Genomic DNA, 14764 nt, shown 5'->3' with positions numbered 1-14764 from the left:
CTATGGCCAGAATTTATTTTTTGAGGTGAGAGTATCTAGCTTCAGGATCCAAGAGACTTTTACTTACATAGTAGATAGAATGTTAATGATGTGTGTTAAACAAACTAGTTTTAATCCTACTAACTTAAACACAAAGACAAACACACGAAAGGCAGTGTACCTATCGATTAGCAGTTTAGTTCAGGTAAGTAGGGTATCGAACACAGGGAACGGTAAACATTTAAAATAAATGCTAATATTATCTAATTAAAACAATTATTAAAAGTAGGGGGTTTCTCTAGTTTTGCAAGACTAGAAACTTAAACAATCAATTAATACTTAAACAAAGACAATTAACAACTAAGAAGAACAAGAAAAGACAACTAGATTCAATGATAAAAGAGACTTCTGTTCAGATTCGATTCACTTATTCTTATGGTTGATTTCGTGGCAAGTGCAATGAATTAATACATCAATGGTTACCGATTCCTAATATGATTGGGTTCATGTTCATTATTACCAATCCTTTAGTAGACAAGTTAACTCAAACAGTGATCAAGTGATTAAATTAACAAGTTTCCTAGTGTTCAGTTCGTATCAAGCAAGACTTATAATAATAGTTAATCAAATTTGTTCAATTCAATCAACTCATGTATAGATGTTCATCACACATGCTCACACATTGATTTACATATTTTATAGTTAACCCTAGTTTCATATTCACTATTCCTAGGCATACAATCTTATATTCAAAAAACTATATGAATCAAGTAATCATGAAGATATTCATGCAACTCAATCACTTATTTGTTAACTAAAAACATTTATCATCAATACATAAGGATCTTTAATAAGCTTAACAAGATGAATAACCAAATTAATATCAACTCAACCACTCAATCAAACCATGTTCATAAGATTATCTCATCCAAACAGAAGTAAAGCTTTTAGCTCATATCTAAAGCAAGTAATAACCTAAAATCAAAATCTAATGATTCAAACATGGTTCAAAACAAAGATTAAGAAAAGAAGAATGATTATTTGCCTTTGATTCTCTTCTAAATTGTTTCTTAGGTTGCAATCTCGAAAACTGAAGCTTCAAGAACCCTTTTGGTCTTCAATAATCGCACCTAGCCTCCAGCATTATTTAGGGTTCGAATGAGAAGAGTTTCTATATATAAATTCTGAAAACAGCGTCAACTCGACGAGTTTTCACCAAAAACTCGTCGAGTTTTTTCGATAATCCACGTATACAGCGTGTACGGCAAGGCATCTTCGAATCTGGAACATTCTAACCAACTCGTCGAGTTTGTGCTAAAAACTCGTCGAGTTTCTTTTGGATTCAACATTTTCTCAAAACACGAAAGTCGTCCGAAATTTTGTCTAGTTTTCATAACATTTTGAATCTCGTCAATCGGAGTTACGGTTCATGAGATATGGCCAAAACACTGATGAGGGGTCAAGCTGTCCATCAACATCCTTCTTTCTTCAGTCTTCAATCTCCAAGCTTCCAATCACTCAATCCTCTTCCTTTTTCACCCGATCATGTCTTTTATAGCTGAAATTGAAATATTAAGCTAATTAAGTACCTTTTGTCCATTAAATGATATAATATCAACAATAATTAATAAGATAATGAATGGTTTCTATGGCTAAATAAGCCCATCTCAAAATACCCCACACTTGACTTTTGCTTGCCCCCAAGCAAAACCGAATTTTAGCACACTAATACCACATAAGACAATCCCAATCGAACCCAGCCATTATGCCAAGACCGCAACGCATGCATTTGTGTCTAAAATTTTTCCTAAGGACCCCCCTCAATTCTAAATACTTACAATCCTCATAAACACTCGCCCACTTCTTTTGAACAACGCTCATTTTATGCATCCCTCCGAATCCATCCTCAGAAAACTTTCTTAACCTCAAGTCATTTTTGGTTAAATCCCCAAGCATACATACGATAAAATAACCTAGAAAAGAAAATTACAAATAAAAGACAAATACAACTTTTGATTGAATCTTTTATACTTTGTAGCTTTTCTTCATGATACTCTTCTTTGTCTTCATAGCTTTGTAGATTCTTTATTCAAACATTTCATCACTCTTTTTATTTCAACTTTTTTTTTCTTTTTTTTTTCTCTCTCTCTCTTTTTTTTTCTTTTTTTTCAACACACTTTTCCACTCAAAACTAAAAACCTAGAAAAACATATGCTTAAGCAAGGGAATTTAACTTCATCCTTTATTGGTTAAAGGCATTAGTCTCGTGTGCAATGACTACTTGAGCTTTCCTGGATACATTTCTGGTACACGATGCTAAACATGTTGCGATCTTCAAACTAAGCGAGGTTGTGTTTTTGTCTCATGATTTCACTAGAATAAAGGGGGCCACAAATGCACTATAACGTATATTGGCTCAACTAAACATTTGGGTCCTCTTGCAATCATCAAACATAATATTAGTATGGAATCCTAATTGCTTTTACCAAAATTTTCTAAATTAACCCTAGCAATTTTTATGCAATTTTCAAAAATTAAACCTAGGATTCTAATATAACTAATGTAATCAACCCCCTACCCCATACTTAATTTATGCAATGTCCCCATTGCATGTTATGCATGAAAAAGAACATAAAAGTAGAGAAAATTAGAACAAACTCCCCTGGGATAGTAGTTGCGAGGTTGATATTCTTCTTTTGAGCTCCTTCTTCAGCTGACTTTGGACATGGGAACAGCTCATCCATGCCTTGGGTGTCAAATCTCGTATGGTTATTCTCCAAAATATAGAGGAAAAAGATCTTGGAAATGCTCGGAAAATAAACAGTGATAGCACAGCCAATTGCCTTCGTAGAATGTAATCAAATCACCAACTCAAAGGTAAGAGAAAAAGCAACTCGTCGAGTTGGGTCGCTGAAACTGGCACAGTCGGGTTTTTCCAAAAGAACTCGTCGAGTTTATATAGGGAACTCGACGAGTTTTATGCAATGAGTGAACAAAATATACTCCAACTTCAGTTTCGTTTCTGGATTTTAAGGGAATGATTATAGCAATATTCCCCCTCATTTTTCTTTAGTAAAAGCTCATCCTTTCAGCCATTTATTCACTGGACTCGTAATTAGACTCAATTCTCCTACTCTTCTCGTTTTCGACTCGATTTCACATTTATTCCTCACGCTTTAACAATTTGATCGATTCTCGACCTAACTTTTGCAAAGATCAAAATCAAAAACCAAATAACAAAAAAGAAAAACAATCATTAAATTAAAATCCTACACTACCCTAATAAACTAGAAGTTCAGAAAGAAAAAGAAAAGCAAACTCTAATGACGGGTTGCCTCCTGCAAGCGCTTCTTTTTGTGCGAGTCTTTAGCTGGACTCTCAACTTAATAAACTTCCAATAAACTCAATGTCAATCCATCTGTTGCATTGAATATCTTCTTTGGTGGACCAATTTGTAAAATTTGGCTCTTTGCTTCTAAAATTGGCCAAACGAGTTTAAATTCATGTAACCCAAGAATCTTGACAAGGGTTGGAACCGGTCGGGTACTAATCAGAAACGGATCGTGCTTCAGAACTTTCTCCAAAGTTGGATTCGTCACCCCATGCTTCGAATCACAATCTAGGAAAATAAGGGGCCACGTCGTGGTAATGGTCAAACCACAACTTGGTTCCTGCAACTCAGTTTGCTCTTGTTCTTCATCTGACCCATCTGCTAGCAATCTTTCCAGCTCCTCCAAATCTTTTTCTGGATTAAATTCTTCATCTTGTAGATCTAGCTCTTGTAACTCAGATTGCTCTTGTTTATTAGGCAAGATGTTATCTAACCATCTTCCCAATTTCATCAAATCCTCATCTGAGTCATATTCCTCATCTTCTTGCTCAATTTCCCGTACTACTTCCTCAAGAAAAGCATCAAAAGCATCGAGATTTGGAAAATACATAATAATATGATAATAAAAATTAAAACAGAAAACGTGTAACTTTATATGAGATAAATCTCACACAAAGGATCGATAACACTAGCAAATAAAATTAACTATTAGAACCGTTCCCCGGCAACGGCGCCAAAAACTTGATGTGTGTTAAACAAACTAGTTTTAATCCTACTAACTTAAACACAAAGACAAACACACGAAAGGCAGTGTACCTATCGATTAGCAGTTTAGTTCAGGTAAGTAGGGTATCGAACACAGGGAACGGTAAACAATTAAAATAAATGCTAATATTATCTAATTAAAACAATTATTAAAAGTAGGGGGTTTCTCTAGTTTTGCAAGACTAGAAACTTAAACAATCAATTAATACTTAAACAAAGACAATTAACAACTAAGAAGAACAAGAAAAGACAACTAGATTCAATGATAAAAGAGACTTCTGTTCAGATTCGATTCACTTATTCTTATGGTTGATTTCGTGGCAAGTGCAATGAATTAATACATCAATGGTTACCGATTCCTAATATGATTGGGTTCATGTTCATTATTACCAATCCTTTAGTAGACAAGTTAATTCAAACAGTGATCAAGTGATTAAATTAACAAGTTTCCTAGTGTTCAGTTCGTATCAAGCAAGACTTATAATAATAGTTAATCAAATTTGTTCAATTCAATCAACTCATGTATAGATGTTCATCACACATGCTCACACATTGATTTACATATTTTATAGTTAACCCTAGTTTCATATTCACTATTCCTAGGCATACAATCTTATATTCAAAAAACTATATGAATCAAGTAATCATGAAGATATTCATGCAACTCAATCACTTATTTGTTAACTAAAAACATTTATCATCAATACATAAGGATCTTTAATAAGCTTAACAAGATGAATAACCAAATTAATATCAACTCAACCACTCAATCAAACCATGTTCATAAGATTATCTCATCCAAACAGAAGTAAAGCTTTTAGCTCATATCTAAAGCAAGTAATAACCTAAAATCAAAATCTAATGATTCAAACATGGTTCAAAACAAAGATTAAGAAAAGAAGAATGATTATTTGCCTTTGATTCTCTTCTAAATTGTTTCTTAGGTTGCAATCTCGAAAACTGAAGCTTCAAGAACCCTTTTGGTCTTCAATAATCGCACCTAGCCTCCAGCATTATTTAGGGTTCGAATGAGAAGAGTTTCTATATATAAATTCTGAAAACAGCGTCAACTCGACGAGTTTTCACCAAAAACTCGTCGAGTTTTTTCGATAATCCACGTATACAGCGTGTACGGCAAGGCATCTTCGAATCTGGAACATTCTAACCAACTCGTCGAGTTTGTGCTAAAAACTCGTCGAGTTTCTTTTGGATTCAACATTTTCTCAAAACACGAAAGTCGTCCGAAATTTTGTCTAGTTTTCATAACATTTTGAATCTCGTCAATCGGAGTTACGGTTCATGAGATATGGCCAAAACACTGATGAGGGGTCAAGCTGTCCATCAACATCCTTCTTTCTTCAGTCTTCAATCTCCAAGCTTCCAATCACTCAATCCTCTTCCTTTTTCACCCGATCATGTCTTTTATAGCTGAAATTGAAATATTAAGCTAATTAAGTACCTTTTGTCCATTAAATGATATAATATCAACAATAATTAATAAGATAATGAATGGTTTCTATGGCTAAATAAGCCCATCTCAAAATACCCCACACTTGACTTTTGCTTGCCCCCAAGCAAAACCGAATTTTAGCACACTAATACCACATAAGACAATCCCAATCGAACCCAGCCATTATGCCAAGACCGCAACGCATGCATTTGTGTCTAAAATTTTTCCTAAGGACCCCCCTCAATTCTAAATACTTACAATCCTCATAAACACTCGCCCACTTCTTTTGAACAACGCTCATTTTATGCATCCCTCCGAATCCATCCTCAGAAAACTTTCTTAACCTCAAGTCATTTTTGGTTAAATCCCCAAGCATACATACGATAAAATAACCTAGAAAAGAAAATTACAAATAAAAGACAAATACAACTTTTGATTGAATCTTTTATACTTTGTAGCTTTTCTTCATGATACTCTTCTTTGTCTTCATAGCTTTGTAGATTCTTTATTCAAACATTTCATCACTCTTTTTATTTCAACTTTTTTTTTCTTTTTTTTTCTCTCTCTCTCTCTTTTTTTTTCTTTTTTTTCAACACACTTTTCCACTCAAAACTAAAAACCTAGAAAAACATATGCTTAAGCAAGGGAATTTAACTTCATCCTTTATTGGTTAAAGGCATTAGTCTCGTGTGCAATGACTACTTGAGCTTTCCTGGATACATTTCTGGTACACGATGCTAAACATGTTGCGATCTTCAAACTAAGCGAGGTTGTGTTTTTGTCTCATGATTTCACTAGAATAAAGGGGGCCACAAATGCACTATAACGTATATTGGCTCAACTAAACATTTGGGTCCTCTTGCAATCATCAAACATAATATTAGTATGGAATCCTAATTGCTTTTACCAAAATTTTCTAAATTAACCCTAGCAATTTTTATGCAATTTTCAAAAATTAAACCTAGGATTCTAATATAACTAATGTAATCAACCCCCTACCCCATACTTAATTTATGCAATGTCCCCATTGCATGTTATGCATGAAAAAGAACATAAAAGTAGAGAAAATTAGAACAAACTCCCCTGGGATAGTAGTTGCGAGGTTGATATTCTTCTTTTGAGCTCCTTCTTCAGCTGACTTTGGACATGGGAACAGCTCATCCATGCCTTGGGTGTCAAATCTCGTATGGTTATTCTCCAAAATATAGAGGAAAAAGATCTTGGAAATGCTCGGAAAATAAACAGTGATAGCACAGCCAATTGCCTTCGTAGAATGTAATCAAATCACCAACTCAAAGGTAAGAGAAAAAGCAACTCGTCGAGTTGGGTCGCTGAAACTGGCACAGTCGGGTTTTTCCAAAAGAACTCGTCGAGTTTATATAGGGAACTCGACGAGTTTTATGCAATGAGTGAACAAAATATACTCCAACTTCAGTTTCGTTTCTGGATTTTAAGGGAATGATTATAGCAATATTCCCCCTCATTTTTCTTTAGTAAAAGCTCATCCTTTCAGCCATTTATTCACTGGACTCGTAATTAGACTCAATTCTCCTACTCTTCTCGTTTTCGACTCGATTTCACATTTATTCCTCACGCTTTAACAATTTGATCGATTCTCGACCTAACTTTTGCAAAGATCAAAATCAAAAACCAAATAACAAAAAAGAAAAACAATCATTAAATTAAAATCCTACACTACCCTAATAAACTAGAAGTTCAGAAAGAAAAAGAAAAGCAAACTCTAATGACGGGTTGCCTCCTGCAAGCGCTTCTTTTTGTGCGAGTCTTTAGCTGGACTCTCAACTTAATAAACTTCCAATAAACTCAATGTCAATCCATCTGTTGCATTGAATATCTTCTTTGGTGGACCAATTTGTAAAATTTGGCTCTTTGCTTCTAAAATTGGCCAAACGAGTTTAAATTCATGTAACCCAAGAATCTTGACAAGGGTTGGAACCGGTCGGGTACTAATCAGAAACGGATCATGCTTCAGAACTTTCTCCAAAGTTGGATTCGTCACCCCATGCTTCGAATCACAATCTAGGAAAATAAGGGGCCACGTCGTGGTAATGGTCAAACCACAACTTGGTTCCTGCAACTCAGTTTACTCTTGTTCTTCATCTGACCCATCTGCTAGCAATCTTTCCAGCTCCTCCAAATCTTTTTCTGGATTAAATTCTTCATCTTGTAGATCTAGCTCTTGTAACTCGGATTGCTCTTGTTTATTAGGCAAGATGTTATCTAACCATCTTCCCAATTTCATCAAATCCTCATCTGAGTCATATTCCTCATCTTCTTGCTCAATTTCCCGTACTACTTCCTCAAGAAAAGCATCAAAAGCATCGAGATTTGGAAAATACATAATAATATGATAATAAAAATTAAAACAGAAAACGTGTAACTTTATATGAGATAAATCTCACACAAAGGATCGATAACACTAGCAAATAAAATTAACTATTAGAACCGTTCCCCGGCAACGGCGCCAAAACTTGATGTGTGTTAAACAAACTAGTTTTAATCCTACTAACTTAAACACAAAGACAAACACACGAAAGGCAGTGTACCTATCGATTAGCAGTTTAGTTCAGGTAAGTAGGGTATCGAACACAGGGAACGGTAAACAATTAAAATAAATGCTAATATTATCTAATTAAAACAATTATTAAAAGTAGGGGGTTTCTCTAGTTTTGCAAGACTAGAAACTTAAACAATCAATTAATACTTAAACAAAGACAATTAACAACTAAGAAGAACAAGAAAAGACAACTAGATTCAATGATAAAAGAGACTTCTGTTCAGATTCGATTCACTTATTCTTATGGTTGATTTCGTGGCAAGTGCAATGAATTAATACATCAATGGTTACCGATTCCTAATATGATTGGGTTCATGTTCATTATTACCAATCCTTTAGTAGACAAGTTAATTCAAACAGTGATCAAGTGATTAAATTAACAAGTTTCCTAGTGTTCAGTTCGTATCAAGCAAGACTTATAATAATAGTTAATCAAATTTGTTCAATTCAATCAACTCATGTATAGATGTTCATCACACATGCTCACACATTGATTTACATATTTTATAGTTAACCCTAGTTTCATATTCACTATTCCTAGGCATACAATCTTATATTCAAAAAACTATATGAATCAAGTAATCATGAAGATATTCATGCAACTCAATCACTTATTTGTTAACTAAAAACATTTATCATCAATACATAAGGATCTTTAATAAGCTTAACAAGATGAATAACCAAATTAATATCAACTCAACCACTCAAGCAAACCATGTTCATAAGATTATCTCATCCAAACAGAAGTAAAGCTTTTAGCTCATATCTAAAGCAAGTAATAACCTAAAATCAAAATCTAATGATTCAAACATGGTTCAAAACAAAGATTAAGAAAAGAAGAATGATTATTTGCCTTTGATTCTCTTCTAAATTGTTTCTTAGGTTGCAATCTCGAAAACTGAAGCTTCAAGAACCCTTTTGGTCTTCAATAATCGCACCTAGCCTCCAGCATTATTTAGGGTTCGAATGAGAAGAGTTTCTATATATAAATTCTGAAAACAGCGTCAACTCGACGAGTTTTCACCAAAAACTCGTCGAGTTTTTTCGATAATCCACGTATACAGCGTGTACGGCAAGGCATCTTCGAATCTGGAACATTCTAACCAACTCGTCGAGTTTCTTTTGGAATCAACATTTTCTCAAAAAACGAAAGTCGTCCGAAATTGTGTCTGGTTTTGATAACATTTTGAATCTCGTCAATAGGAGTTACGGTTCATGAGATATGGCCAAAACACTGACGAGGGGTCAAGTTGTCCAGCAACATCCTTCTTTCTTCAGTCTTCAATCTCCAAGCTTCCAATCACTCAATCCTCTTCCTTTTTCACCCGAGCATGTCTTTGTTTGCTAAAATTGAAATATTAAGCTAATTAAGTACCTTTTGTCCATTAAATGATATAATATCAACAATAATTAATAAGATAATGAATGATTTCTATGACTAAATAAGCCCATATCAATTGATCCCCGTTAAGATCCTTGACCAGAACAACACTTACCGCATTTGAGGATACTGATAGATAGAGAATAAGTGGTTCTCCATCTATAGGCTTCACTAGTAATGGAGCAGAGCTTAGATATTTTTTGAGTTCCTGGAAGGCTTTCTCGTGTTCCTCCTTCCACTCAAATTTCTTATTCTTTTTCAAGATATCGTAAAAGGGATTGCACCTTTCTGAGGATCTTGAAATGAACCTGTTGAGTGCTGCTACTCTTTTGGTTAGCCTTTGGATGTCCTTTGTTGAAGATGGGGATCTTAATTCCACGATTGCTTTGATCTATTCCGGGATTGCTTCTATCCCTCTTTTGGTTACCATGTATCCAAGGCACTTGCCTGACTTCATTCCAAAGTGACATTTGAGTGGGTTCAGCTTCATATTGTATTCGTCCAGGATGTCAAACGCTTACTTAAGGTCTCTGAGGTGATCTTCGGCTTTCATTGATTTTGGTACCATGTTGTCAATATAAACTTCCATGGTGTCCCCCATCATGTCTTTAAACATCTAATTCACCAACCTTTGATATGTCGCACCTGCATTTTTAAGACCAAAAGGCATTGCGGTGTAACAATATATACCTATTGGTGTTATGAATGGAGTATCTTCTTGGTCTGATGGTTCCATTTGGATTTGTTGGAATCCTGCTGAAGCATCCATGAAGTTCAGGAGTTCATGGCCAGCCGTTGCATCTATCATAGAGTTAATATGTGGTAGAGGGAAAGGATCCTTAGGGCAAGCCTTGTTAAAATCCGTGTAATCTACACACACTTTCCATTTTCCATTTTTCTTTTGTACGGTAACCACGTTAGCTAGCCATCTTGGGAACTTTACTTCCTTGATCATCCCTATTTTGAGGAGCTTCTCCGCTTCTTCTTGGATGATCTGATTCCTTTCAGGTGAAAACTTTCTTCTCTTTTGGTGTATTGGTGTGAAAGAAGGATCAATATTAAGTTTATGATTAATAATACTCTTTTCTATACCTGTCATATCTTCGTGTTTCCATGCGAATGTCTTGCTTCTGGTTCTAAAAAAATTCAATAGATCGTGCTCGATCTGCTCAGGCATTGAGGATCTTATGAAGACTTTAGCTTCAGGATCCTTGATGCCCAGGATTACTTCCTTTACGTCTTGTTCCTTTGTCTCCAAATCATGTCGTGCCCCTTCCTTAATTTCTATGCTTGTTGGGGTTTGGTCGTAGATTTCATTGAGGTTTTGTAGCATTCTTTCATTTCTTGTTGATCTCCCATGATCTTCAATGTTCCCCATGGAGTGGGAAACTTCACACACCGATGGTATGTTGATGAAACCGCTTTCATCTCGTGGATCCATGGTCTACCTAGTATCACATTATAAGAAGATAAGGTGTTAATAACACATAAAGTTTGTATAGAGTTTACTCCTTCTATGTATATGGGTAGCTTTATTTCTCCAATTGTGTGTTTTGTTTCCCCGCTAAATCCTACGAGGACTGAAGATCTCCTAACTATCTTTGATTTTGGGATGTTCATTCTTTTCAGTGCGTCTCCGAGTACGATATTGTCTGAGGATCCTCCATCAACAAGGATCCTTCTGAAAAAATGGTTGGCCATGTAAAGTGTTATCACGAGTCCGTCATGGTGAGGATTCTGAATTCCTTCCCTATCCATCTAATCAAATGTGATTTCTTTTTCACTACTAATCATAGTATTCTTCCGTAGTCTATCCTCCCTTTCTATTTTATAGACCTTGGCTTGTCCTTTAGCTTGAGAATAAGAGGTACCATAGATGTTAGATCCGCCCGAGATAACGTTAACTATCTTTGCGTCAGAGGGTGGAGATCTTGGTTTCTCCGGGATCTTGTGATCATCCTGGCTGTTCTCCTTGGATTTTTCTCTTTTTCTCCCGAGGATCTCTTTGAGGTATCCTTTACTAAGGAGGTATCTAATTTCTTTTCTTAGGGATATGAAGTCCTCTATTATGTGGCTAAAGTCTTCATGGTAAGCACGCCATTTGGACTTGTCTTTCCAAGCGGTGGACTTGCTGTCTCTCTTTAGCCATCTTGCTTTGTCTCCAAGATCCTGCACAACATGAATTACACCTGAAACATCCACAGAAAAAAAATAGTCAGTGATTTTAGGAAGCTCTTCTTCTTTTCCTCCATATTCAAGGGTGTTAACCCTGTGATGATCCGGTTTGGAATAGGGCTTCGGTTTGTAGGATCTTTGAGTCGAGGATTCGACTTTCCTGTTGGGGTTCTCATATTGATCTAAAGGTTTGGTTCTCTTCTAGATCTCTCTATCCTATTTGAGCCTTATGAACCTTAATGCTTGTCACCTGACTTCATCCAATCTTTTTCATGGGGTCATCAAAGGTCTTCATAGAAGGGTGAATCCTTTCTGAGCCCCATTTTAAAGGCTTCTATAGCGGTGGCCATGTTGATGTTGGGGATGCTCAGAGCTTCCCTGGAAAACCTCTTAACAAAGTCCCTAAGTTTTTCCTTAGGATCCTGAACCACCCGGTAGATATCACTAGAGATCTTCTCGAAGGTTCTGCTGCAAGAAAACTGGTTATTAATGATATTGACTAAGTGTGCAAATGAAGTAGAGTATGGGGGAACATTTAGCAGCCATTTGAGGGCTGATCCTGTAAGGGTCGAACTAAAGCCTTTGCATAGGCAAGCTTCCTTCAAGTTCCCTGGGATGTGAATGATCTCCATCCTTTCTCTGTATTGGACTATATGCTCTTCAGGATACGTAGTTCGATCATATAGCTTCATGCTAGGAGTTTGGAAGTGCTTAGGAACTTCGGTATCGACTATCATGGGAGCAAATCTCGAGATCCTATGGCTTGTAGGAGATGCTTTTGGCATTGGTTGGACAACTCCAGGTACACTGGAGATCATTTGTCTTAATTGCTGAAGTTACCTGGTCATGTTTAGGTTTATTCCTACATCAACGTAAGTATAGTTAGCATTAATAGTATTGTTGTTTAAGAAGTTATTATAATCAAGGTTTCTAGGAGTGTTGAAAGGCTCATTGAGATCATTGATCATGGATGCTCAGTTGTCCATAGTTTCCCCCCAGGTTGATGCCACAGTGGTAGGAATCGCGTTCTTCTGATGATTTTCTGAGGATCCTACATTATAGAAGTCCAAGATCCTTGGTTTCACAACTGTGGGCGTTATTTCCTGGGATTTCTGAAATTCCAGCTTCATCCTCTCCACTTCTTTGAGTAGCGCTCTATTCTCTACCTGGTGTTGGGTTACCTGTTGCGTCATTTTCCTCATCGTAGTGAAAAGTTTTGCAGTAGTGACTGAGGCAGTTGGATCTTGGAGCCCTGAGGATCCCAAACTTCCTGGATTAGCGATTGAGGGGGGTGCTTTTCTTGGATGTGTGAGGCGTTTTCCTCTAAGTAGGGGGCCCACCAGGAGGAGGTGGTAGGTTTTTGGTTGGAATGGAAGGAGCACAGGACGAAGAGAGGATCGGTTGTGTGGACATGATTTTTTTTAGGATTTTGAACACCACGGCCCCACGGTGGGCACCAATTGTTTTGGTTAAAAATTACACAAGTGCTAATCAACCAAATTGAATGAGAGGTTGTGATGTTCAGATTGTATAATAGCAAATGGTAAAAGAAAGTGACACAATGGTTTACAAGGAAAGCCATTGATCCTTGCTAGGATCTCCGGCATAAAACCTTGGGAGGTGATAATGATCACTTGCCTTGATGATTTTATTGATATAAAATGAAGATTATAGTGAGTTCTTAGTAAGAATGAGTAAAAATTTTGTAGAGTAAGCTTAGACTAAAAAACAGCGTGTCGTGTGTAGATTACAAGTGTCAATTTATAGTCTAAACTAGCCAACAAGATGTCCGAAATTTTTGGGATCCTCTATGACCAACTTCATGAACGTTATTTGACCAAGTATTCCAGGTCTTCAGCATAATTGAGATGATTATTCCTTGAGAATTGGTCTTTCCTTGACTACTTCTGCACAAGTATTAGTATAGACAAAATATGACCGTTATAAATATTAATAAAAATAATAACGGTAATTAGTCGGGATCCTGAGGTAGCCGAGGATCCTGGATATTTAAGGATCCTGAATATTGTAAGGGTCTTGACCCTAACAGGTTTTTAATCTAATTTTAAAATTAATACCTTTTAATTTAAAATTTTTAATATTAAAAACCTTGATTTAATAATTATGCAAAATTAAACAATTAATTTAAATTATTAAATCAATTAAGGATTATCTATTAAATTAATTAAAGTAATTGAACCTAATCCTTTACCCCCAATATTTCAAAAATGAAGAAGGATAATTACAAGATTTTATAATTATCTAGTAAACAATTAAAAGATAATTATCAAATACAACTACCCTATTAAAAATCCTAATTTTGAAATTCATGACTTGGGGGAAAGGCAAGGCTTTCAACCTTGCCTAATTTTCGAAAACCCTAGGGTTCGGAAACCCTAGATTTCGACTTTAAGAGGAACAAGTCCAAAAACCCTTTACAATTTTCGAAACTAGGGTTATGAAACCCTAATTTGCAAAAAAATCTTAACCCTAGGGTCTAAATTCCACAAACCCTAATATTTTCAAGTTTAATCTATTGTATCAAATCTAATTGAAAACAAAAACCATACGCTCAGATACCATTGATTGGATTTATACATAGCAAACAATCCTATGTGTGCATACAATTAACCCTAAGTGTTGGATCTATGTTTTCTCTATTAGACATACAAGCATTGAACACAAATCTAGAAATCCTAGGAGGCATGTACTATTTTTGAAATCAACATAAAATAGGGTTTACATACATACCTTGATCTGTTATATAGTAATAATAAAGAATTCTTGAAGATCTTGAACTCTTGAGAGTAAGTGCCTCAAGTGTGACACCTCTAATGGCTTACAAACACTCTATGCAAGAGGATGAGAGGAGAGAGGAGGAGGAACAAGATTTCGGCTCAACTAGGGTTTTGATAGCATGAGACGGAATCATGAAGGTTGGGGCTCTATTTATAGCTGAGGTGGCTTAGATCCAAAGCTAGAGTTTTGAGGTGGAAACCCTAATCCCTTAGCTTAGGGCCTAAGCAGCCCATGAGCTCTCATTCTTAAGGCCTTGGACGAAAACTTATAGGGCTTCTCTATAATTTTCGTCAACTCCTTCTTAAG

This window comes from Lactuca sativa, chromosome 4, assembly GCF_002870075.4.
Source record: "Lactuca sativa cultivar Salinas chromosome 4, Lsat_Salinas_v11, whole genome shotgun sequence".
Lineage (NCBI taxonomy): Eukaryota > Viridiplantae > Streptophyta > Magnoliopsida > Asterales > Asteraceae > Lactuca > Lactuca sativa.
This window is presented reverse-complemented; position numbering follows the sequence as displayed.